Genomic DNA, 24,130 nt, shown 5'->3' with positions numbered 1-24,130 from the left:
ACTCAGTCAGGCAGGGCAGGCTCCCCATCTCTCCTTGACTAATAGCTCCACTCCATCTCTGGTCTAATTTCCTTCCTTCCTCCATGTATTCTCTTTATGACATTTATCTCAACCTAACCTTTGTATTTATTTATTGTCTTTCTTTCCCCTATTCCGTGAGAGCAAGGGTTTTGTCCTATTGACCGCTGTATCTTCTTAGATCAGTGTTGTGGGCTGCTAACGAACGAATTAAGAAATATAACAATTACTTGAATCTCAGCCATATGCTGGGCCTGTCTTTGAGGATGCTGTAAGGATGATAGCAGAGATAGGCCCCAAAATAAATACACCGTGGCTCAACACCAGATTTTACGGAGGTACAGCCAAGGCGCTGTAGGTTCCCCGGAGCTGGGAAACTCCCGGAGTGTGCAGGACCCCGGGAAGAAGCAGTTCATGTGACAGGGAGCCAGGCGGAACGACAGGAAATGCGGGCTGGAGACGATCGACCGGGCTCCACACTTCGCTTGGCCTCTCAGCATCTTTTTTCCTGACCCGCGGGATCCTAGCCTCTCCCAGCTTCTCTCTGCGCTACCTGGGCCTCCGAGGAACACCTCTGTCGCGGGTTCCCAGCCACATCCTTTCCCATCCCCGAATAAGCCAGACCCAGGTCTTCCAGATTGCTCGCCCGCTACCTGAGAGACCTCCACCTGCGGGCTCAACTCCCGCCCCCGCTAGCGCCCGCGTCCGCTACAGCGCGTGCCTCAGGTCCCCGCCCCCTGCCTGCGGTCTGCGGCGTGCAAGACCCCGCCCCGCCCCCTCCGCCCGCGGGACCCCGGCCCCGCCCCGCCCCTGTGGCCCCGCCGCTCCGTCCCGGGGGGCGGGGCCGCGCGCAGCGGCGTCTCGGAGGCTGGGGGCTCGAGGCGGGGGGCGGAGCGGCCCCAGCGTGGGCCAATCAGCGCCGCGATCACATCCATGCAAATACGAGCACAATGGAGCGAGCCCATCACTCGCCTCTGCAAGCAAGCTTGAAATGGGCTTCTGTCTGAGCGGCAGCTCAGCTGACCAATAAATTTGTGTTTTGGGCTGGCGAAACCCAATGGCGCGGCAGAGAAGGCGGGCCCACGCTGGGTTAGGGTGTCCTTGCAGGGTGTCTGAGCTAAACTTCACCAAATAATAGCTGTTTGTATTTTGGCTGCTGCAGGAGCCATTTTAGGTAAGTTCTTCTCTTAACTTTTTATTTTCTTCTCCGGCCTCGGCGGACTGGCCTTGTCTGCGGGTCCCCGGCCCCGCCCCGCTGGCTGGGCTGGGGTGCCCCTATGAATGGAGCCGGGATGAGGGGCTGCGGCGGCGCCGAGGCCCGGTCAAGCGGGGGTCCGAGCGGGGCCGGCGGGCGGGCGGCCTTGCGTAGGGCAGGCTGCGGCCCGAGGCCTGAGGCGAAGGGCCGGCCTCCGCCGCGCCCGGCTCCCGCTAGCGCTCGTGCCGCGCTCGGGCCGGGCGGCCGTCCTTGGGAGTGCGCCGCTGTGGGCCATGCGCAGGGGCGGGGGTCCGGCAGACCCCGGCCGCGGGCCTCGGGGCGGGGCGATCGGAGGTCCCCCGGGGCGGTCACCGTGGGACCCCCGGGAGCCTGGGAGGGGCGGGGGTGACCGCTGTTCCCGCCGTCACCCCCGCAGAGAAGTTGCTCTATTTGCGTCCTGCGTCTGTTTGCAGGGGTGGAGGAGGGTGGGCTGGTGCCAGGCTGCTGCTCCGGGAGGGGGCGGGGGCCCCGGCGCGTCCTCGGATCGTGCACCCTTCCCGCCCCCTTCTTACGCACTAGCGCGCACTCGCCCTGAATATTGGAGACCAGGAGGGGTCCAGCAACCCCGCTGCCAAGTTTTGTGCACTGTTAGATTGCATGTTTGAGCTTGAAAATAAAAAGAAAATAATGTTCCCTTCAGGGTATTTATTTTCTTGGCTCTTGAGAAGTAACGGAGTCCGTTGTTTCCAAATTTCTAGGGACATGCCTGTCAGATGTGCAGAGGGTTGGCAGCTTCTTGGTTTTTAAAAAGATGTTATTAGGAAATCCCCGCACTAGTGAGATAATTGAAATTTGAGTTTGTTTGCAGCTTCAGTTTTATTTGATCCAATTAAAAATGCATAAGCAGCCACTTTATATTTGTGTACATAGAGTATTCCGAGTTTTAGTTATGACTAATATGACTGTGGTTTCACTACTGTGGGATCTAATAAGGCAGTATAATTCAATTTTGAGCTTGTAGGCCCGTGTTCTCCAAATTAGGGTTTATGGACCATTAGTAATCTGGCCAAGGTTTCCAGTGACTCCATGGCATCTCTAAGCATCTATCTCTGGGGCTGTGTGTGCTTTATTCTTCACCCCTTGAAAACTGTTCATTTCTGGTGTAACAGATCCATGAATAGAGAAAAATATATTTTAAATATTTGCAATTTTCAGGGTGTCCGGAATATCTTGCCATAGATTTGATTATTGTTTACCAAATGGTATATAAGAATACCATCCCTCTAGGCCCTGAAATTTCGACAGATTTCGTGGGACCTGCATATAACATTTGGAAAAGTCTGAACAGAGAACTCTGCTGTGTTCCCAAGGCTAATTGTGAGCATTTTGACTTCCTGGGAGTCTGTCCCATCATTGGATATGGCCCTGTAGTTTTACTGGAAGCCAGATTGGAAGATCGGATTGGCAACCTTAGAGAGAGGGTTTTGTGAAACTTGTGGCTTTCTGGCAGGAGAAAGAAAGCTTGAGATTTGTGTATGATAAAATGATTAGACATGAATTGTCAAGTAACATGGTTTGTGCCAACCAAAGCAGGTGGTTTCATGTAAGCAATGCAACACTTTAACCTAAGGCCTGGGAAAATGTGTGGTGAGATTACTAATTTTGGAGTCCTGTCTGCCCAGGGCAGATTTCATAGATGGATTATGATTCATTTTATATTTAAACTTTTTTCTTGATTAATGGATCCTGAAAACTAACCTGTACACATCTTGCTCCCATCCCCTTTTTATTAGCCTTGGAATCTCCCTCATAGTAAAATAACTGTGATGCTGTTCTTGGTGTAGTCTGTCCATGGGCAGCGTAGATCTCTTGTGAAATTAGAGTTGTGTCTAAGTGTGGTGTTACAGTTTCCCTGGAGTCATAGTTTTTATTCTGTAGTTACTTCTTTGCTTTTCACATTTAGCCCTTCCGTTATAGCACACAATATCTTTCAGTATGATCACTTTTACCACAACTTTTAAATGTTCCTGTCTTTACGATTATTTTTGTAATTTATTATTAATATAGTTGGAGGTTCTCTGTGCTTGTCAGTGTATTACTTTAGGCAAAACCACACTAAAGTTGAAGGACCAGTTAGAAGTGAAGTGGGAAAATCAGAACTAACCCTGTTACAATTTCTGGAAGATCCTTTGGCAGTGAGTTTTCTATTTATTGATGTTCCTTTTATATGATTTCAAATACTAAAGAAAATCTGAAGCAAAATTTTCTCTTTAGGAACCACATCTTATTTGTAATTTTGCCAATCTAGTATTGCAGAAAGCTTATCAGAAATAATAAGCCCTGGGGTTAATATGTCTTGGAGATCTCTTTAATTTGTAGAAGTTTCAGGGAAATTTTTGGTTTTCTTGGAAGTTCAGACTAGTCTCAAGCAAGGTTTGTGGTTAGTCTTCCTGTGTTAAAACTGTGAGGTTCCGCAATCCAGGCTTCACTCTTTCTGTGAGTACATATGTTTTTCAACTTTCATGGGAAGACTTTGAGTCACCCATAGAACGTTTTTGAATAGGTTTTAGGATTTGAAGTCTCTATATGCAAAAATATCTTTGCTACGGGACAATGACAATATCCAAATAAACTGAGCAGACTGCTGTTACTCCCTCCTTTCCCCAAGTATCACAAATCTTAAAACAGATATTTGGTCTCTTATATCACATATTAAAGTTTTAGTTTAATTCAAGTGAAAAACTGCAGAGAATTTTATGGGACTGCCTACGTTCACCTGTCCCAGGTTATTATATTGAAAACTCTGAAATACATAATGGCTAGGGCTTAGGTATCTATTCCCTAGAGAACATTTTTGTTTGCAATGGAATGTGACATACTTGTGAGAGGAGCAAAAAGAACTAGCATTGATTGAATACCTGGTGTGTATCCAGCACTCAGCCATATACTGGGGCTACAGAGATGAAAAAGTTTCCCTCCTTTGATAGCCACTTCATGAAGCTGGACTGCAGCTGAGAAAAATGAATTAACTTATTCAAGCCCATAAAAGCTAATAAATGATAAGAGCCAGAGTTTGAAATCATCATCTGGTTCCAAAGCACATTTTATTTTCACCAGCAACTCACTCTCCAAAGATTTCTTTAAAAGTTTGAGTGTGCTATCATGTTTTAGTAGTGTGGTGTTAGCTAAACCAACACACGTTTCCTAAATTCTCCTGTACACATCTCCATTTTTAGTTTTCCTTTTCAGGAATTTGTCACCAAAGAGGGGCATTGAAATACAGTGAGGGCACCCTTTCCCCTTTCTCTCAATATAGTGCACTTATATAGTGCATAGCCGGGTGCATTATAAACCATGAAGTGCAGAGAGAGAGAGAATGCAGTCACTTTTTCCTTGCCAAAATGTTCTTTTCTTTCGTTCCCGTTGTGGAGGCGTTGATACCCTCATGAGAAATTGTTACTTCCATAAAAGTCCTGAAGGTAGTAAAATGAAGTTATTTTAAAATATCCATCCCTGTTCCCATTTCTGAACGAAATCATTTGCATGAAATTAAGAGAAAAATGTTTATTTTTGCCTGAAGTACCTGTATTTGTTGGGTTTTATAGTCTATTATAGTGATTCTATACATCCTTTTACTTTTATTTTTTAGGTGGTTTGCCATCATTGTTCTATTCTGGGACTTTGAGAATCTGTGATGCTGTGTATGACATCACTTGAATAGCTCCTATTTTCAGAACCAGGGTTTTATGTTTTAATTAATGAACTTTTTTTTCTTTATAGTCATAAGAAAGGACAGTAAAACTTTTAGTAAGAAAAAAAAAAAAAACCCTTACTTTTAACAGGTTCTCATGGTGCTTTTATTTGCTAATTATTTCAGAAGAAGTTATCATAGTAAGACAGTACTTGAAAATTTCAGAAAAACTAGAAATAGAACTTTAAGGTAACCTGAGGATGTAAATGCAAACACACATAGAAAGTGATTTAGAATTTTCTAAATAAGTGAAAGGAAATTTTCATTTTTCTGTCTCTTAAGATTCTTGAAGAGGTGTTCTTTGATCTAATTTTATGGATCCATAATATGATTTTTAATCAAATTGTTAAAACTTAAGTCTGTTTTGAATTTTCTTCTATGTGACCAAAATATTATGTTCTGGGATTTTTTTTTTTTAATTCCGCAATTGCTTTTATACAAAAGGCCAGGATTCAGGTTAAAAGAAGGTCTAACTACTGTGATAACATATAACTGTTAGTTTTTACCTAGATAGGTTGAGGCTTTTTATTCTAGGGCTCATAGACCCCTAGGGAGTCATTAGTTGGGCTAGAATGCCACAAAATAGTATGCAAAATTAGATTTGATATGTTGATATGTTTTTATAGGAAGAAAAGTCATTGCTTTTTGTGATTCTCAAACCATTCTCCTACTCTATTCTTTTCCACCCATTTGTGGGTGATGGTGAGATGGGGTGGGAATTAAGGATTATTGGTTTAGGCCATTCCAAAAACAGTTGTTTTGCAGGAGCAAAATCTTCTGTCTGGAGGGTAACTTCTTTGGGCCTTTTTGCCCCTTGGCACATCCTGCGGTGTCTCAGCCTCTATCAGTTGGCTTGGGCTCTGTGAATTATTTCTGCATCCCTCTGGGCAGTATCCAGATATTCCCTGGGATTATCCCCAGAATTCTTCCCTCCCTATGGTTTTATGGAAGCTATTGCATATCCTTGCCACCTCATAGAGTTAAAGGTTGGAATGAGAAATATGGGACAATTGCAAGACAGTTTTACAGAGTCCTATGCCTCTTGGTTTCAGCCATCTGCCTCAGCCAATAGATCAGAAGGGGTGGTTGTGGCAAAAGCTTGTGACATTTTCTTGCTTTGAATACTACTTTATATTCATTCTATTATTGCTTCATTCAATACATTAGGAGAGAAAGGATCTTCTTTCTTATATTGAAGTGGAATAATTAAAAAGAATTCCTCTATTTTATATTTCCCAGACTTTTTATGAGATGTCTTGTAACTTCTATTATTAAGAGAAGTTTCTTTTAAAATAATGTCTGTGAACATTATTTCACAGAGGATATATATATATATATATATATATATATATATATATAAAATTCCATTAAATCAGGCATTACTATAGAAAAAGTATGTCATACTAAAGTTCTCAGGGCCTTATTTTATGACTTATTGAAATAAAAACAAATTGATAAATTTCTAGAGCAACAAGAACATTCTAATAGCAGTTCTAGGAGGTTGGCTGAACTTCAAATTATCCTGGTGATTTTTTAATACAAGTCCATTTGTTGGACCAGTCCAGAAGTTGAGTAGAAGAGTCAGTTTATTTTGATATGTAGACTAGGGAAAATACCTTAGCTTTAGGCAGTTTGGTACAGGGCACTGACACTGGTTTGTCTTTCCTTAAGTGTACAGGAGTAAAGAAGTACCAGGGCTGTTTACTTTGGGTTCAAGAAAAATCATCTCTGTTCTCAGAAATCCTTTGAAAGCTTATGTTTGGCCAGCTAGGTTCAGATCATAAGTTTTATTTATTGAAATAAATTCTGCATAACACAGAGACTATTATTTTTCGTTGTATATTTTGGCTTAACCGTTCTTGCAGCGTTAGCAGTCTAAATTCAATTAGGGTTCACATAAAAAAGTTAAGCTGTCATCATTGCTGATTGTGGGACAGAATCAGATCACATTATAAAGGATGACACCATCAGATTGCTTCTTTAAGCAAACCGGGTATAGTATTTCTTTATGGGTCTTAGGTGTGCGCTGCTTAATGGAATTAAAATATGTTGAGGAAGTGATAGAGGACATAAAAGAGATTGTTACTGAGAAGCTTCAGAAACATGATTGTAAAAATGTAAAATAAGACTTTCTAGATCTGGCTATTCCAAATATTTCATAGATTTATGCAGGTCTATGGACCGTTAGGTCTGTACAGGCCTTATAAAGAAGCATGTAGATGCTTTTATAGCCATTTGCTAGAAAAATGATTTGGCTATTAAAACTGATAATAAAAAATTAGTTTATATTGTCTTTCATTTTTTCTTAGTAATTCATTTTTTCTGCTGTTTTAGAAATGATGGATTGGGAAAGAACAAAAACAAAAGCTAGTCCTTTACCTAGAGCAGTATTTAAAATGATGGGCATAAATATCCTCATTATGTTGAAATTTGTAATGTAAGACCTACTGAAATTGACTACCTGAGTTGGAGAACCAGCAATCTATATTTTAACAATTAAAATTTGTTTTTTATAAACAAGCTGTTAAAGTTTGAGTTAAAGTAGTTGAAGTTTGACAGACATTGTTCTAGACCAGAACTGTCGAGAACTCCCTGCTATGATGGAAATGTCCTGCACCTGCAAAGTAGCTACTAGCCACATGGAGCTTTTGAGCCCTTAAAATGTGGCGAGTATAATTGAAGAAAAGAATTTTAAGTTATATTTGATATTAGTTTAAAATCAAATGGCCACATATGGCTGGTGGCACTAGTATTGGACAGCAGTTCTAGACCCTTTAGTTTGAACTTCCTTTGGAGCAATGGTAGATTTTTTTTTTTTCTTCAGCTGTGAGGGAAAATATAATATGGAACAAGAATCCCCTTTAACCTAAAATGAAAGTAAGCAGGTCATATAATTAAGCTTGACACTGTTTACCCATTTGTATTTACCTATTTATTTTTATCTGGAAGTTGATTTAAATGTTCAGAAAATAGTAGGATCAGAAAATAAGTTTCACTGTGTCTCATAAAGCCTAACGAACAGTAAGGTAACCAGTGCATGGCTAATGTGTGGTGTCTTTCAGTGTGGCTTTTGAGACTTTCTTGTAAATGCAGTGCTATAGTTCTCCAGTTTGCATTAGAAATAATGCCGACTATGAGGGCTCTCATTTCTTAAGTAGTGAGATTTTTACTTTAAAGTATTTCAGGTCAATTTTACTATAAAGTATTTCTGTCAGTAGTCTTACAGGATGGTTTAATAGTGTATAAAGGGAATTTGTTTTTTATTTTTTGTTTTTTTTTTTTGCTCCCTTGAAAGACTGATTTTTTTCCTGTCTCTTTCCTATATAATTAAGAATTAATTTGATAAAAGTTGGGATTTCTTTTGCTTATTCAGAGTTACATATAGTTCTTTTCCCTTCTCCATCTGCTTAAATGTCAATTTTTAAACTCCAAAAAACCAAGGATAGCATTGATTCTAGTATATTCATCAATACCCATTGCAGAATTGGAAATTATTTTGTCATTGGCGAGTAGATGGAATTTTGGCTATAGAAGTTAAGTGAAGGTCCACATGTAGAATCATACCTTTTTAAAATGCTGTTCAGTCATAAGAAAATGAGTTGAACCAAATAACAGTTTTATTAAACATATTTGCTGGGTTTGAGGTTTTCAAGAAGGAAATTATTGGTCATTTAGGCAGTGACTCTTAAAGAAAGAGAGAAAATGGTGTTCAGTGTAGTTTACAGGCTTAGAATGTTAGAGGTTCTTTAAAGATTATGGCTAGAGTTGCCAACTAAGCAAAATTTATGATGCTGCAGTATTTGTTTTGGTTATAGCATGAGTTAATGCAGTATTATTTTTCATTGGTATTTATTATCAATCAACTCTGTTTTCCCATTCTCAGGATTCAGTGAGTGAAGATGTGGTAGGTTGTCTGGGCAAGGGCTTCTGTTTAACTGAAAATGGCATGAATATCACTGATTGGGGGCTTGACATTTTGTAACCTCTGCTTTGGGCTCCTTTGTTTAACTTTCTCCAAAGGGTTTCAAGTTCTAGATCTTTGGGCATGTGATTTGAATCCTTGATATGAGGTCTTTAAAGAATTAGAAAACCTATCTATTGAGGTCTGATAGTTTGACAGATCCCAAACTTAAAAAGTTTGGAGGTTCCTTGCTTGGAGTTTGTTCTCATCACTGCTGCTGGTTGCTGGAATGTTGGAGATCTTAGTAAAAGACAATGATTTCATAAGCCATACACAAATAACAGTTTCCTTATTTGCCCATAATAGTCATTTTCTGTCCATTCTTCTCTCTTTGCAGTGTTTCATACTAGCTGGCCTCTTCTCTGGGTATTATTGATTGTGTTGCATGTTCACTCTTTATTTATTTTTGAGACAGGGTCTTGCCAAGTTGCTCAGGTTGGCTTTGATCTCATGATCTTCCTGCCTCAACCTCTCAAGTAGCTGGGATATGTATACCATGGCTCCCTGCTGCATGTTTACTCTTTCTTTTTTTCCTCCTCAGTACTGGGGATTAAGTCCAAGTACTTAGCCATTGAGCTACGTTCCCAACCCTTTATAATATTTTTATTTTATTTAGAGACAGGGTCTTGCTAAGTTGCTTACGGCCTTGCTAAGTTGCTGAGGTTGGTTTTAAACTCATGAGCCTCCTGCCTTAGTCTCCTAAGCCAATGAGATTAAAGGCATTTGCCATGGTGCCCAGCTACATGTTTACTCTTAAACTAAATTTTGCTGTTATTGGTGTGGTTGAGGCAGTTATTCTAGTTTAAGATTTTAAGAGTTACCAGATCTTACAAATGTTGACATTAAATTAGATTCTCCTAAAATAAAGCTTCCTTCTGTTTTTTTGAATGCAGAAGAGTAGAGTAGGAAGTTACTTCTGAGGATCTTGTCCTGTCTCATCATTTGATGGATGATGGAAGTTGGCCTTGTCATGTAAATATTTTGTGAAGCCACAGAGCTAATCTATGGCTAATTTGTGATTAAATCAATTCTCGTTTTATTGTATAGGATTTCTTCCCTAACCTCCAAGGGTTAGGGGATCTTGAAAAGTCACATAGAAGAATTTCCCTGAAGATTTTATGGGGAAAAAGTGTTCTGAGATTAGGAGTACATCTTTGAAAGTCTGTATAATTTTAAAATGTTCTTTAAAACAGTGAAGATATCATCAACAAAATTTTACTTGTCTTAAATGAGTAAGAATTAGTGGCTTTGTTTTAGTTAAACTTTTTTACTGTTTGTTTACTAGAAACATTTTGGTTAAATCCTTGTTATACTGTTTTGGTAATTCTCACTATTTTTTGCTTATTAGAAACTTTGTCATGCCCCTTATGTCATGATGAGATACTGTACATTCACCTTGCTTTACTACAAATAATGTGCATGATAAGATTTTTTTCTCATCTACTTATTCAGCTTATTTACTTTTATGACTTGGGGTTATTAGAATAGGTTCCAGACCCCTCAGGAATCATGGTAATAATAATAGCTATCCATTACTAAGTGCTTACTTTGTGCCAGATATGGAGTTTGGTTCTTGCCTGGTGTGGTGGTTGTTAGGATTTTTCACCAGTATTCTGATTCTTTTTATTCTGGACACATGGTGGGATTGTACTTCCATTACTTTGAAGTTGGACTTGGCTGTGTGACTTGCTTTGGATATAAAATTTGAGTGGAAGCAATGTGTGTCACTTCTAGGCAGGTACTTTTTCTTTTGAAATAAATATGCAGTGGTTTCATAGCAAATAGATGTTTGTTTTAAAGCCACTAAGTGGGTTTTTTTTTTCCTCTCAATACTTTTATTCTATTTATTTATTTTTATATGGTGCTCAGGATCCAACCCAGTGCCTCGCACATGCTAGGCCAGTGCTTTACCACTGGGCCACAACCCCAGCTCGGGTCCTGTGTTCTTTTTTTTTTTTTTTTTTTTCGTGTAGATGGACATAACACAAATCATTTATTTTTATGTGGTGCTGAGGATTGAACCCGGGTCCTGCCCATGCTTGGGGAGTGCTCTACTGCTGAGCCACAATTCCAGCCCAGGGGTCCTGTATTCTTAAGCCACCTCAGTGTGCTGCCTTTCCTTGGGTGCTACTATCTTACTTCCCACTGTTACATATAAAATATGGGTCCTGCCCATGGCACCTCTGTGTGAAAGCTTACATTTACTCCTGTGTTCTGTCCCTCCTTACAAATGCTTCTAAAAGTTCCAGGGGTGCGTCTTACCGAATTTGTCTTTCTTAGTGTCATTCTGTAAAAACTCCCATTTCTTTTTTTGCAATCAGTTATCTACTTCTACTGCCTTCTAAAATTCCACCTTTTATGACATAAGGATAGTTCCTTGCTTTAATTAAATATCCTTCACATCTCTAATAATTTGTAAGTAAATTTCAGAAGACCATGATTAGCTTTATTAATAGGATGGTGGCCTGACAGTGAATAGGCAGTTATTATAGAATAGTGGAGAAGGGCATAGATTCTGTAGACAAACTACCTGGGTTTGAATCTCAGCTCTGCCACTTACTGAGTGTGTGATCCTCCTTGTGCTTCAGTTTCCTCATCTAAAGTGGGAATAACGTGTCATGGTTGTTTTGAGCAAACGAGTTAATTTATGTCAAATCTTGGAACAATGCCTGGTGTTGTAAGCATGATAAGAATTAGATATTATAATTTTTAAAAATAGGGAATCGCCGGGCACTGTGGCGTATGCATGTAATTCCAGTAATTTGGGAGGCTGAAGCAGGAGGATCACAAGTTCAAAGCCAGCTCCAGCAACTTAGCAAGGACCTAAGCAACTTAGTGAGACCCTGTCTCAAAATAAAAAACAAAAAGGGCTGGGGATGTAGCTCAGTATTAAAGCACCCCAGGTTAAATCTCCAGTATGGAAAAAAATGCGTATATATATATGTGCCCTTGTTGCACACAATCAAGTCAGCTTCTCTGGAGGAGGGAATCAGTTATTAGATTGTTACTTCCTAGGAAATTCCATTTTGTACCCAAGTTTGAGAGTCTCTGGTTTAGAGGGTCCTGCCAATAGAGTAATGAATTAGGAGACTATTGTGATGGCATGGCTAAGAGCCAGGACAAGGAAGGACAGAACCAGCCATTATTTTTTTTTCTTTAATTTTCTGTATGGTTGATTTCTCCAACAAAATTGGGGTCCCTGCAGGTGCAACATTCATTCTTTGTACTTTGAATTCCTGATAGAGATTTGTACATAGAAGGTCTTCAGTAAATACTTGCCTTCAGTAAAGTCAGTTTTCCTTTTCTCAGGTACTTATATTTGAGTACTTAAAACATTTCTATTTTGTTTACTTTTCTCTCTCTCTCTCTCTCTCTCTTTTTTTTTTAAAATCATTAAATAAAACCTCCCTTGGGGATGAGAGTGGATGGAAATGAAACTTTTTGGTCAGTTTTAATCAAAACTCTGAGATTAAAGTTAAAGTGCATGAATTTAAAAAGTAAGTCTTCTATGGGTTTGGTTTATCCATACTGTATATATTAGCACAAATAAGTAAGTTTCCTTCAACTCTTGGCATCTGTGGCAAACCCTTTAGTACTAGTACAACCTTTTAAAATAAAAAATCCAGGTAAAATAAAGAATCCAGGTAAAGTATCCAACAACATGTGAAAGGAGTACCTTAAGAATAAAACTAAATATTTTTTAAAAATTGTTTTTAGATGTTAATGGATTTTTATCTTATTCATTTATTTATATGTGGTGCTGAGAATCGAACCCAGTGCCTCGAACATGCTAGGCAAATGCTCTACCACTGAGCAACAGCCCTAGCCCAGTATTTTTAATTTATAGTAACAACTATTAAGAAAATAACTTTATGGCATAAAACCTGACTTGGTTTTTACACTTAAAATAATTTCTCTTTACCAAATAAATTTATGTGTGAATGGGAATCGTATTTTTAAAATATCATGAAGCATTTAAAAACTTATTTTTAGTTGTTAATGGATCTTTATTTTACTTACTTATATGTGGTGCTGAGAATCAAACCCAGTTTGCCTCAAACATACATGCTAGGCAAGTGCTGTACCACTGAGCTACAACCCCAGCCTCATGAGGCATTTTTGAACCAGCTTTTCATTCTGGGACACACAGAAATTTAAAAAAAAATTATACTTGAAAGCATATATATCTCCCCATTTCATATCTTTTTGGGGGGCAGGGGGTACCAGGGATTGAACTCAGGGACACTAGACCACTGAGCCAATCCTCATCCCTGTTTTATATTTTTTATTTAGAGACAAGGTCTCACTGAGTTATTTGCGCCTCACTTTTGCTGAGGCTGGATTTGAACTCATGATCCTCCTGCCTCAGCCTTCTGAGCCACTGGCATTACAGGTGTGCAACACTGCGCCCAGCCCCATTTTGTATGTTGAAAAGTATCTTACATATAGAATAGTACCCTAACCACCCATCTTCTCTTTACCTTAATTCAGTAGTTATTAACGTTTTGTCAAATTTGCTTTGTAACTTTCTCAACTCCTTTTTTTTTTTTTGCTGAATAACATTTGAGACACTTCATTTCTAAAGCCTTTTACATATTTACCCTAAAAGTCATTCTCCTACATAAACATATCACTCATAATGTTTAAATTTTTCTCATACAGATGTTATTTATAACCCCTTTTCTATTCATCCATTAGAATCCAGTCAAGTAGTTTGCATAGAATCAAGTTATCTACCTTTCAGTATTCATTAATTTGATCTGTTAGTCACAGGATTTCAGAAATTGAGATGAAAACACTGTGATAATGATGTAGCTCAGCTTCCTGGTCCTCATTCTCTGCTTACCCACTTCCATGCACTCCATTACAGCCCTGGAATCAGCCTTAGAAGACTCATGCAAAGTTCTCAAATAGAACATCCAATGCACACCTATTTTTTCATGCCTCCCTGAGGCTAAGAGAGGTTTTGTCCTGACAGTTATTTTCCATCCTGGGATTAAAACTATTAGATGACTCTTGTTCTTTAGTTAAGACAATGTTATAGTATTAATGAAACTTTGGGAGCAGATTTTCAGAGCTCTGAATTCATCTGTAACTTTAGGAGTTAGGAGTTTTCTGTTATTTTTTGAGGACCACTGATTATTATATAGTTTGGGATTTATTTTTTTTTTCCACTATTCAAGACCTCTCTGTCTACCCCTAAAGTCATGTCTTTTTGGTCCTCTGCCCTAAGTTTTAAACTTCTTCTAGAGCTGACTTCTTTCTTGTTTCCAATCTTGATGACTGTACTATCTGTATTTCCATCCCCACCATCTCCTGTGACTTACATCTTTATTTCCAGCCACGTAGTAGGCAGCTTCACTCACCTGTCCCATGTGCAAAACTGAACTCAACAGGTAGAGTTCATATTGCTCAGTTGGTAGAGTGCTTGCCTCATATGCACAAGGTCCTAGGTTCAATCCCCAGTACCACAAAACAAAAACAAACAAAAAACAAAAAAACGAACTCAACATCTTTTCCCATGAACCTGAGCATGGGATTTAACCTGGGGAACAGGAACATTAGGATTATGTCCTTTACAGTAGTCCCTGCTCTCCCTGACATCCCCCTAAACATGTATGCACACGTGCATGCATTCGTGAGCCCGTGCATGGTGTGTGTGTGTGTGTGTGTGTGTGTGTGTGCGCGTGCACGCGTGCGCGCGCGTGCACGCACGCACCCGCACAACACAAAAGGGAAATAAGTGAATGCGATGCTGTTTCCATCTAGATGCAGAATCTACAAAGTTGGCTTCATGAAATAAATTCTTTTAACCCAGTCTTTCTCTTCACTGTTGCTTCTTTAAGGATTTTGTTTTAACATTAGTGCTCTCCTATCCATGAAAATGTAATTTACACTGTGTATATTGTATATCTGATATTTTTTCATATGCTGTATGTACATCTGCTTAATACATAAACAAGATATTTTCTTTCTTTCTTTTAGTTGTAGTTGGACACATAACTTTATTTTATTCATTTTTATGTAGTGCTGAGGATTGAACCCAGGGCCCTGAATGTGCTAGGCGAGCGCTCTACCACTGAGCCACAACCCCAGCCCCTAAACAAGATATTTTCACTTCCCTCCCCAAACAGCTGTTTCCATGGGTGGGGCCATACTGCCCCAGTGAGAAGGCTTGTTTTAACCTCAGCTAGAGACCTTTGAAGGTCTGGAAATGGAGCAGGCCGGAGAGTCTGCCTCCTCCCCCAAAAAAGCTTGTAACCATGCATACAATAATAAAAGCATGATGTTGTTCCCATTACACATACATATGTATATGTACAGCTGATTCAAAGATTTCAAAGCTGGGTATTTACTCTTACTATTTGTGGTAATTGTATTTTCTATTCTGTAGTCTTTAAAAATAGTTTTATTGAAATATAAAACTCATCTGTTATTTACATTTTTTAAATTTGAAGAGAAATGCTAGTTGTGACCCACCAATTTGGAGAAGCACGACAGCTTGTGGGAAGAGCAGTGTGGAGGTATAGCTGTCCAGAGGCAGTCTATCAGAGAGAGTGGAAAGCAGGATCCTAACTTGAGCGCAGTGCTCACTATAGTCATGGGCTATGTTTCAATAAATGCCCTTAAACTTTAGTGGACTGGTAGTTTTACTCCCTGGTGTTAAATGAAGACTGGGGAGCTAGTGGCAGGGCAGTACTGTAGGGAGCTTTTTTTTTTTTTTTTTTTTAAATTAATTTATATTTATGTGGTGCTGAGGATCGAACCCAGTGCCTCACCTGTGCCTCACCTGTGTGAGGCAAGCGTTCTACCACTGATCCACAGCTACAGCCCTGTAGGGAGCTTTTAAAGCCCATGGGCAAAACTACTTTGGGCAACTGAAGGGCTTGCCTCAGGGGAAGGTGAGATGAGTACCTATATTTTGTAACTTGCAGTGCAAGCAACCCTCCTTCTCCCTGAAAGAAAACAAGAAAGATAAAGAAAGAGGATGGATAGAGGGAAGGATTTATTTAACATTTAATAACAAAGCCTGAAATTCTTGAAGTTTTCATTATTTAACTGGATTACCTGTAAGAATATTAAGAGAGTGACTATAGGGACTTGTGTATTTGATCAGTTTGCTGTCATTAATCTGTTGACAGGGAGAGCACTAAGGAAATGAAACAGGAAACTACTAAGTTTTCATTAGGAGAATGGAAGAGGAGGGGAACTTTGCTGGGTTGGTGTGTCCATGGCCTAAGGGAAGCCCTGCATGGAGGAGGAATCAGCTGTGCAAACAGAGCAGCCAGTGGGGGAGAGCCCTTTGGAGTAGATTTGGCCCAGTACCAGGAAGGGCAGGCATATGATAGGACCAAGTAAAACCAACACATCCTTGTTCCATCCCAGAGCTGCAACAAACATTTATGGAGTGCTTATTATGGTATGCCAGGCACTAAGTATTTTGTATTTAGTGTCTCCTTGAATCCTTTAACATGTGAAGTTGTAGGTACCTATTATTACCTGTATATTATGGGTGAGGGAACTAAGACACAGGGAGGTAAAATAATTTGTTCCTGTTCACATGATTACTTGCTTCTTAAGTTTTATTTATTTATTTATTTATTTATTTATTTATTTATTTATTTTTGATACCAGGGATTGAACTCGGGAGTATGCAGCCATGGAACCACATTCCCAGTCCTTTTTGTTTTTTATTTTGAGACAGGGTCTTGCTAAGTTGCTTAGGGCCTTGCTAAGTTACCCAAGCTGGTCTTGCAGTCATCCCAGCCTCCCAAGTTGCTGGGATCAAAGGCAAGTGCCATTGTGCACAACCAATTACTTGTTCTTACAGGTTTATAAGTGCAGGTCATTGGAGACCCTCCTTTGTGGATTTAGCTTGACACAACTACAGCTATCTTGACTCATAATCACTATGATTGCCACTTAATTAACCCTGTCTGGTTTTTCCTGCATAGTTTCCCAGAAAGCCATAAATAGATAAAACCATTAGAGTCATATGTGGGGCTTTACAGTCAGACCCTGACTACAGGGATACCCCTGACTCTTTGATATTGTCTTTAAAAAAAAAAAAAAAGAAAGAAAGAGAGAGAGAGAGAATTTTTTAATATTTATTTTTTAGTTTTCGGCGGACACAACATCTTTGTTTGTATGTGGTGCTAAGGATCAAACCAGGGCTGCACGCATGCCAGGAGACCGTGCTACCACTTGAGACACATCCCCAGCCCCTGATATTGTCTTAAAATAAACCAGGTTTATTCCAGCCAGAAAGAAGTTTTTGTCCCCACCCATATACACCCCTCTTTCTAACTCAAATTGCAATCCAACTGTTCTTTTATTTTTTATTTTTTTTTAGTTGTAAATGGACACAATACTTTTATTTTATTTTTATGCAGTGCTGAAAATCAAACCCAGTGCCTCACATATGCTAGGCAAGCAGTCTAACACTGATCTACACCCCCAGCCCAACCCAACTGTTCTTGCTACCCACCTCTAGAACCATGCTTCTGTCAGTAAGTCCCCCCCAGTAAGTTGTACTTTGTGCAATCCTAGATCTATCTGCTTTTTTTTCCCTCTGATCTCACAGCACCTTGGGGCTGGTCCTTGCGCACTAGGACTTTGTTTTTCAGGAACACCTGCAACGAAGTAAGTGAACCCACTGCTTCTGGAACCATGTTTGCTGCATCATATCTCTTTGGAATTGTAGCTTACATGGTAGATCCCATAATCTTCACTTAAGTCATTCCGTCTCCAGTTTACTACCCTGAAGTTTGTTCTGAGAGACTGGTGACCACAACACTAAAAATAATGTTGTCCTAGAGAATATTTATAGTTTTTTTTCACTCCTTCTTCTTGAGTACAGACTGTGCCTTATCTGGGAAATACCACTTATTTTGGGAATCTGGAGTTGGGCCTTTGAATGGGAAGGCACGTCCAGTGTTAGTCATGTTGCAAGTCAGTTCAGCAGACACTTGCATACTTCATAAGAGCCTTGCCATGCACTTAAGGTTAGGGTGACAAATGTGATCACCAGGAAATAGACAAGACTGATATTTAAATTGCAGTGAAACAAAGTAAGTAGAACAGTGAAAGGAACATAGAGGCAGGTAGAGAATTTAGGAAGAACTTCCTAGAAGAGTTAACAAGAGTTAACTTCCTAGAAGTTCTTTAAGAAGAACTTCCTAGAAGAGTTAATTGGGTTTTGAAGGATCAATAGGAGTTTGCCAGACAGGTAAACAGTCACAGAAAATTTAAATGAAAATTATCAGAAAGAGGCATTCTTCTGATACTATTGCCAGTGTGTCAGGTAGTAGGGAAGAGCTTCCAGTTGTTAAATTCCATATCCCCCCTCCCATCTTGAAATGCCATTGGAATCATATGCCTTAACAATAGGGCTGAGTATCTAGGGATTAAGTTTCCCACCAGGCCAGTTGTAGGAGAGGGAAGTGCTACCTGTATAGAACCTGTAGGCATAGTGCAACTCTGGGCTGAAGCAAGTTTCTTGCTTGTGAGAGGGAATGTTGTATTTCCTGTAATCTAGCTCCAACCAAGTCTTTGATTGTAATTGCTTGGCTAGATTTTGCTTCTCTTTCTGGAAAATGGTTAGGCATTCAGTCACAGATGTTCATTGAGTGCTGACTCTGGGTTGGGAGTAGAATAGGTGAGGACCATAGATAGAATGTACGTTTTTGAAGTATATCACATGCATTCCAGTTAAGTGTACTAATCTAAAGTATGCTGCTCGATGAACTCTTACATGTGTACATGCCTGTGTAACCACCACCCTCAGATCAACATAGAAAAACTTTCTAGCACCCCAAAAGGTTCTCTTGTATTCCTTTTAAGACATCAACCCTACCCCATTTGCCTTAGTGCTGTTCTGACTTCTGTCACCAAAGCTTAGCTTTCTTTGCCTGTTAGTGAATTTTAAATGAAATAATACAAAATGTACCCCCTGCCCTGTATTTTTTTGTGGATATATTATAGTTTTACATAATGGTGGGATTTGTTATTACTACAGTCTATGAGATTTCAAGTTGATGGGGAGCACTGATTAGTTAGTTATAATTCTAGGAAGAGAGTGGCAACAAATCTTGGTGATTGCTCTAGCAAACGAAAAAGGTCCAACAGTACATTATATTGGTATTGAAAGACTTGATTAGATTAGTGTAAAACCTGATTTATGCCACACTGGTAGGAGTTGGTATGGATTTACTGGTGGCATTCATTTATTCAGTGTATATTTATAAGTACCACATACTGGGAGCTCTGCAAGGGCATATGCAAGTCAAATGTGAGTACAGATCGTAGTATCAGAACCTTACCGTCTAATGAAGGAGACAGATCCTTTCACAAATAATTACAGCAATGAGGAGAGTTAGTTACATTTAAGGGGTTGAAAATGGTTTTCAGAAGACTTCATGGAGGAGGAAAAGTTTCTTCTGATTGTTGAAGTATTATTAGGAGTTTTCCAGATGGTCGGAGGATGATAGCTCATGCATAGGTGTGGAGATATGAGGCTGCATGGTATCTTCAGAGACCTATAATAGTAATACTTTGATTTTAAATTGATTAGGAAGAAATTTTGAGGAAAACATGATTTAAGTTTGACCTTCATCTCACTGGAGCCTTGGGATAGATCACTCTAGCATATAGTCCTGAAAATGCTTTAGTGGAGGTGGAAGAGAAAGGCAAGAAATCTTGGTGATTGCTCTAGCAAAGAAAAAAGGGTCTAAGAGTGCATTACTATTGGTATTGTGAAAGATTTAATTAGATTAAACTATAGAGATGCTTATTAAAAATGTATTTTTTAACATTTATTTTCTAGTTTTAGGTGGACACAATATTTTATTTTTATGTGGTGCTGAGAATTGAACCCAGTGCCTCATGCATGCTAGGTGAGCACACTACCACTTGAGCCACATCCCCAGCCCCTAAAAATGTATTTTTTTCTCAGTAAATGAGATGAGATTACTTGAGATATACCCTGAAGCCATCAAAAATTCTTTAGGACTGAATTTACATGTAGCATCTCTCCTTGGTCATGGGATTTTATAGTGAAGTGTGTTCGCCATTGAATTAATTTGCTAATGTGGCCATAACGAAATACCACAGATAGATGGGGTGGCTAAACAACAGAACTTTATTTCTCCCAGTTCTGGTGGCTAGAAGTCCAAGATCAAGATGCCTATCAGCAGGGTTGGTTTCTTCTGTGATCTCTCAGCTTATAGATAAGTTGCCTCTTGCCATGTGAGCATGATCTTTTCTGTTTTTCTGTGTCCCATCTTCTCTTCTTATAACATTGGATTAGGACTGGCCCTAATAACCTCATTTTAACCTTATCACCTCTTTAAAGATCCTGTGTCTAAATACAGTCCACATTTCAAGATATTGAAGGTTAGGGTATCGATCTAGGAATTTGGGGGAAGATACCTGAATTTCAGAACCTGCAGCCCCATAACACCTATGTTTCAGAGCATGCTTAACAAGTTGGTGGTTGTCTCCCCAGAACCATAGAGACTAAAAGAGCAGCAAGACAAGTAAGTAGCAGTGTTGTGGGTCAAAGTCTGTGCAACCCTTGTGGGTGCTGTGCATGCTCTTAAAGTGCCATCTCTGAGTTCATGGTGGCCCAGGGCTGTGTGCATACAAACTCTTGAACTTTGGAAAAAGCATCTTAACACTCTTGTGTTTCTTCATGAACTAATAAAAATAAAATTAGAGAAGAAGAAGAAAAGAACCTAAAGTATAAAGACCAGGTGAGCATCACAAGGAAGTTAATTCCATCTTTCACAACTCTTTTTTTCTTTTTAAAATTTTCTCTTTTTAGTTAGACATGACGGAATGTATTTTATCATGTTATGCATGCATGGTGCACAGCTTTCTATTCTTGTGATTGTGCATGGTGTGGAGTTACACTGGAAAGTTATGTTTGATTCATTCTACTGTCTTTCCTATTCCCATTCCCATCCCCCTTCCCTTTTCCCATTCCCCCTATCCAACCTGGTGAATCTACACCCACCTGCACACACCTCTTGTGAGGCATCTGCATATTGCCACAGTCTGGCTGGGCACAAAATCACAAGCCACTCACAGCTTTGTAGATTCAAATAGCAATTCTTTATTCCCGAACTCACGCTGGCCCTCTCCAAACACGTTCTGGGGAAAATCACGTTCTCTGCCCAAATCCACACCACCACTGGGCTTCTGTCTCCCAAAAATACTGTCTGAATCCCGTGAGAACTCAAGGGGAACTCAGGCAGCAGGATACGCCCTATTCCCAGCAGGAATAACCTTAAACCTGGAACCACTCTAAACCCAGATTGTCCTAAACCGGAAACGCCCTAAATCCAGAGAACCTTAAACCCTAATCTGCCCTAAACCAGGATCCTCCCTGGTCCTTGAGCAAGGTCACCTTACATGCAATGTTACTGCAGAATCTCCAAGGCAAGTCCTATTTCCACGAGTCCTTTCACTAAGCAACATGGGGTACGCTGGCAAGGAAATTATCATACCTACTTGGCTAATGGCTCTCAGCAGCATATCAGAAAGAACATTGAGCCTTTGGTTTTTTGGATTTGTCTTATTTCACTTAGCATGACAGTCTTCAGTTCCATCCATTTACCTGCAAGTGTCATATTTTCATTCTTCTTTATAGCTGAGTAATATTCCATTGTGTATGTATACCACATTTTTTTTTTATCCATTCATCTGTTGAAGAGCACCTTGGTTGGTTCTATACCTTAGCTATTGTGAATTCAGCTGCTATAAACATTGGTGTGGCTATGTCACTATAGTATGCTGATTTTAAATCTTTTGGGTATAGAGCCAGGAGTGGGATAACTGGCCCAAACTGGTTCCATTACAAGTTTTCTGAAGAATCTCCGTACTGCTTTTGTATAGTGATTGCACCAATTTGCAGCCCCATCAGCAATGTATGAGTGTACCTTTTCCCCCACATCCTGGCCAGCATTTATTATTACTTCTGTTCTTGGTAATTGCCATTCGGGCTGGAGTAAGATGGAATCTCAGTGTTTTAATATGCATTTCTCTAATTGCTAGAGATGTTGAACATTTTTTCATATATTTATTGACCATTTGTATTTCTTCTGTGAAGTGCCTGTTTAGTTCCTTTGCTGTTTATTGATTGGGTTATTTCTTTTTTGGTGTTAAGTTTTCTGAGTTCTTTATATATCCTGGAGATTAGAGTTCTGTCTCAAGGGCAGGTGTTAAAGATTTTCTCCCATTCTGTAGACTCTCTCTTCACATTCTTGATTGTTTCCTTTGCTGTGAAGAAGCTTTTTAGTTTGATGCCATCCCATTTAAATTGATTCTTGATTTTACTTCTTATGCTTTAGGAGTCTTGTTGAGGAATTGGTTCCTAAGCTGATATGATGGAGATTTGGGCCTACTGTTTCTTCTAGTAGGAGCAAGGTACCTTCTCTGATCTAATGCCTAGGTCCTTGGTTCACTTTGAGTTGAGTATTGTGCAGGATGAGAGATGGGGGTCTAATTTTCATTTTATTACCTATGGATTTTTAGTTTTCTCAGCACTGTTTGTTGAGAGGCTATCTTTTCTCCACTGTATATTATGATGCCTTTGTCTAGTATGAGATTTATTGGGTTTGTCTCTGTGTCTTCTGTTCTGTACCATTGGTCTTCATGTCTGTTTTGCTGCTAATACCATGCTATTTTTGTTACTGTAGTTCTGTAGTATAATTTGAGGTCTGGTATTGTGATGCCTCCTGCTTCAATTTTTAATGCTGAGGATTGCTTTGGCTATTCTGAGCCTCTTATTTTTCTTAATATTTATTTTTCAGTTTTAGGTGGACACAACATCTTTATTTTTTTGTGGTGCTGAGGATAGAATTCAGTGCTACTAATTGCATTGAATCTGCTTAGTGCTTGTGGTAGTATGGTCATTTTGACGATATTAATTCTGCCTATCCAAGAACATGGAGATCTTTCCATTTTCGAAGGTCATCTTTAATTTCTTTCTTTAGTGTTCTGTAGTTTTCACTGTAGAGGTCTTTTACCTCTTTTGTTAGGTTGATTCCCAAATATTTATTTTCTTTGAGGTTATTGTGAATGGGATAGTTTTCCTAATTTCTCTTTTAGTTGATTCATCATTGGTGTATAAGAATGCAGTTGATTTATGGGTGTTAATTTTATATCCTGCTGCTTTGCTGAATTCACTTATGAGTTCAAGAAGATTTCTGGTGCAGTTTTTGGGTCTTCGAATATAGAATCATGTTGTCAGCAAATACGGATAGTTTGAGTTCTTCTTTCCCTATTTGTATCCCTTTAATTTCTTTCTATTGCTCTGGCTAGAGTTTCCAGGACTATGTTGAAAAAAGGGGTGAAAGAAGGCATCCCTGACTTGTTCCAGTTTTTAGAGGGAATGCTTTCAATTTTTCTCCATTTAGAATGATGTTAGTCTTGGGTTTAGCATATATAGCTTTTACAATGTTGAGGTATGTTCCTGTTATCCCTAGTTTTTCTAGTGTTTTGAACATTGCCGCAGTCTGGCTGGGCACAATTCAGGAGCCACTTGTCAAAAGAAACGAACTTTATTTTTAGAACACACACACCAAACCACACAGCTCCTCAGGAAAAACCTTCAGAGCCCAACTGCCACCACCGGCTTCCCACAAGCCTCTCAACTTCCCCTACTCCTCCTGCTCTTGAGGCTGATTGGCTGGGTCTCATGGGCAGAGCCAAAAAAAGTCCCCCAATGAGCAACTCCGTGATCTGAAAGGGCGGGGACACAGCCCAATGAGCATCACTGCAGAGGAGCCAGTCAGTTGGCTGCTGTGAGCCAATCATCAGCTGGCAGCTGGAAGTTTGCTGGCAGCTGGAAATTTGCTGGGGCCCCTTTGGCTGTGGCTCTCAACATCTCCCCCTCTCTGTTTAAACAACAAACATGTGGCTTAGGGACCTTCCCTGCCTTAGGTTGTCCAATAGTACATATGGCTCTTACCCGTTATCAGATGAGCTGACCTCAAGACGTCAGCCTCCTGTCTTAGGTTGGTACCATTGCAATTGATCTCACCCGTCATTGACTACCGGTCCAGCATACAGCCATACCTGTGGATAGGTCTTTGTACTAGCGGGGGGGGGGGGGGGCGGTGAGGTTCTTTGCCTCACCTCTGTTGGCCCCCAAATTTTAGCTGAACGACCATGACAAGCAGAAGGGAGGAAGATACATCAA

At 39.8% G+C, this 24,130-nt stretch overlaps 1 protein-coding gene across 3 annotated transcripts in view; it reads left to right on the top strand.

The window, feature by feature from the left end:
• The first annotated feature begins 1,124 nt into the window (after nucleotides 1–1,124).
• Chd6 (chromodomain helicase DNA binding protein 6) overlaps nucleotides 1,125–24,130 on the top strand; it is a 216,954-nt gene continuing 193,948 nt past the window's right edge. For 2 of the 3 annotated variants that reach the window (XM_076851865.1, XM_076851864.1), the window contains exon 1: nucleotides 1,125–1,192. The gene's annotated coding sequence lies outside the window, so the exon portion shown is untranslated. The remainder of the gene's footprint in view (nucleotides 1,193–24,130) is intronic. The other variant, XM_076851866.1, reaches the window with a different exon arrangement.

This window comes from Callospermophilus lateralis, chromosome 3 (assembly GCF_048772815.1).
Source record: "Callospermophilus lateralis isolate mCalLat2 chromosome 3, mCalLat2.hap1, whole genome shotgun sequence".
NCBI lineage: Eukaryota > Metazoa > Chordata > Mammalia > Rodentia > Sciuridae > Callospermophilus > Callospermophilus lateralis.
Note: the sequence above shows the minus strand (reverse complement) of the source record. Positions and strands in the feature narration are given on the sequence as shown.